Below are 2538 nucleotides of genomic sequence, written 5' to 3' on the forward strand. Positions count from 1 at the left end.
GTTGGGTTGTGATTATTCCTTTTTCCAATCCTGATCTAGGAGCACTATTTCTTTGATTTATGTTGCCCTAAAACATAGTAAGCCACTTAGGTTACCCCTTCATCTTAAAAAAAAAAATCCGTCTTGAGTAAAAAGCTTCCAACATCCTTTAAAAAATTTTTTTAATTGCAAAATATACAGATCATAAAATCGATCATTTTCACCGATTTTTTACAGGTTTATTTCTTTTGACAGAGTGAGAGAGAGAGAGAGAGAGAATGAGCAGGGGAGGGGCAGAGAGAGAGAGGGAGGGAGAGAGAGAGAGAATCCCAAGCAGGCTCTGTGCTGACAGTGTGGAGCCCAACAAGGGGCTCTATCCCACAAACTGCGAGATCATGACCTGGGCCGAAATCAAGAGTCAGATGCTTCACTGAGCCACCCAGTCACCCCCATTTTCACCATTTTTAGGTGTGCAATTCACTGGCATTAAGTACATTCACAGGGTTGTGCAATCGTTACCACTGCCCATCTCCAGAGATTTTTCATTATCCCAAACCGAAATTCTATACCCATTAAGCAATAACTCCTCATTCTCCCTCCCCCCAGCCCCTCGTAACGTCCATTCGAGTCTCAGTCTCTATGAATTTGCCTATTCCAGGTACCTCCTATAAATGAAATCATATAGGATTTGTCCTTTTGTGATTGACTTATTTTACCTAGCATAATGTCCTCAAGGTTCAACCGTGTGGTGGCATGTGTCAGCTGCTTCACCTTAACAGAGTCGTGTTTAGAGCTAGCAAGGGACTTTCGAGTTCATTGATTCAATAAACACTAATTAAACAACTACATTGTGCCAAGCATTATCCTAGGTGCTGTGTGCCTTTTGCTTTTTTCAATTTCTAGTGTGCTGCATTATAAAAGCAAGTGGGGACTCAAACAAGTGACGCTCCTTCTTCCTGGTTGCCCCATCAAGCCTGGCTCTCAGATTCTCTATATGTTCTTTTTAGACATTCACTTCCATTAGGGATTGAGATTTTCTTCATGTTGATGGTTTTCTCTGGGAGAAAGGGTGGGAAGTGAATTTCAGCTTGCCTGGAATTCTGGGTACTTGATTCTTTAGTTCACATTTCTTGCCGATTCAGCTCTCAGCTCTTCTTTTTACTAATTTCGGAGCTGAAATCTGTGTTGGAGCCCAGCCTTCGTTATGGACCAGGGTGGGCGTGGGAGTTCAGTTTCACTGCTGACAGGACAAGAGTCCTAATAAAGCCTCTAGCTCCATAATTCCTGACAAAGACTCCTTGGCCCAAACTTACTTAGGCTTCTCTGAGCCCTCGTTTTGACTGGGCCTTGTCCTTGGGCCCTGTCTAAGTCAGTCTTAGCAAAGTATCCTGTGAAGTCATCCCCCAGTCCTTGATATCTGATTGAGTGCCTCATCCTCCACCTTTGATGACTAAGTCCTTGGTCTGCCTGCGGCAAGAACCCTGTTAGTCCAGTTAAACAAGAAGCCCCCTAGCCCTGATGTCTTCCCTCAGCAGTTTTCCATCTACTGACCACCCCCCCCCTCCCTCTACTGTCTTTACTGTACTAGGAGTTGAACACAATTGCTCTCTTCTGATGCATGAGCCCTATTGGAATAATCTTGAATAAAGTCTTCCTTACAGTTTTAACAAGGGTCAGAACAATTTTTCTTTAACACTCCCTACCGTGATCTTTGGTTGTGTCCACTCCCCTTGGGCGAGAGCAGAACGAACGATGTAGGGCATAGGGACAGTGGGATGGGGGAGCCTTTGGGTGTGGGGCTCCAAATTTGAGGATTTGGAGCTCCCAGGACAGACTCGAAGGCCTCAGAATCCATGAAGAAGTTGTGGAGATCACGAGTGCCTTTCATATGTTCTGCTGTGATTTGGCAGAAAGGACACTAGACTGAGAGTATAGCGAATGTGACAGAGTCGTCTTATTAATAACACCGTTAAGCCTTACCTTTACTCAGACCCCAAGGAAAACTGAGACTTTATCCAGACTAACACTTCTTCCTATCCCATTTACCTCCTGTATTTCTACTTTTTTAGTGGAGTCGTAAGAATTAGATGTCAGATTCATAACAGAGGTCACAAACTCTCATCGTTATGACCTGTTCTGGTGAAATTCTCTGACAGGGCTTATGGAGTGTGTGGTCTTAAAGTTGGCTTGGGGTTTCTTTGATAGTCTTCACTTTCTTTCTTATTCTAGAGGTAACTTCATTTCAGGTTTACAGTTTGGCCTCTCCTATCACCGTAAATTCTTTCCAGCACTGTGGGACTTCCCTGTTTGTTCAAAAAACACTATTTAAATACCAAGTGATGAGCAACATGGCACCCTTGGCACAGGCTTTTCCAGCCTCAGGAGCAAGTTCCTGACCTTGTAAATCAAGAGGGTTGGCCTTTATCACTCGAAAGGAATGGAAGAGGCATTGGTAGGTGCCCGTCTGACCTACCATCACAGTTGCAAGGGTGACTGGGAATCGCATTAGCATTTTTGAGGACATGAGTCTGCTTCAGACTCTTTATAAATACAGCTTGA

This window comes from Leopardus geoffroyi, chromosome A2 (genome assembly GCF_018350155.1).
Source record: "Leopardus geoffroyi isolate Oge1 chromosome A2, O.geoffroyi_Oge1_pat1.0, whole genome shotgun sequence".
In the NCBI taxonomy this organism is placed as follows: domain Eukaryota; kingdom Metazoa; phylum Chordata; class Mammalia; order Carnivora; family Felidae; genus Leopardus; species Leopardus geoffroyi.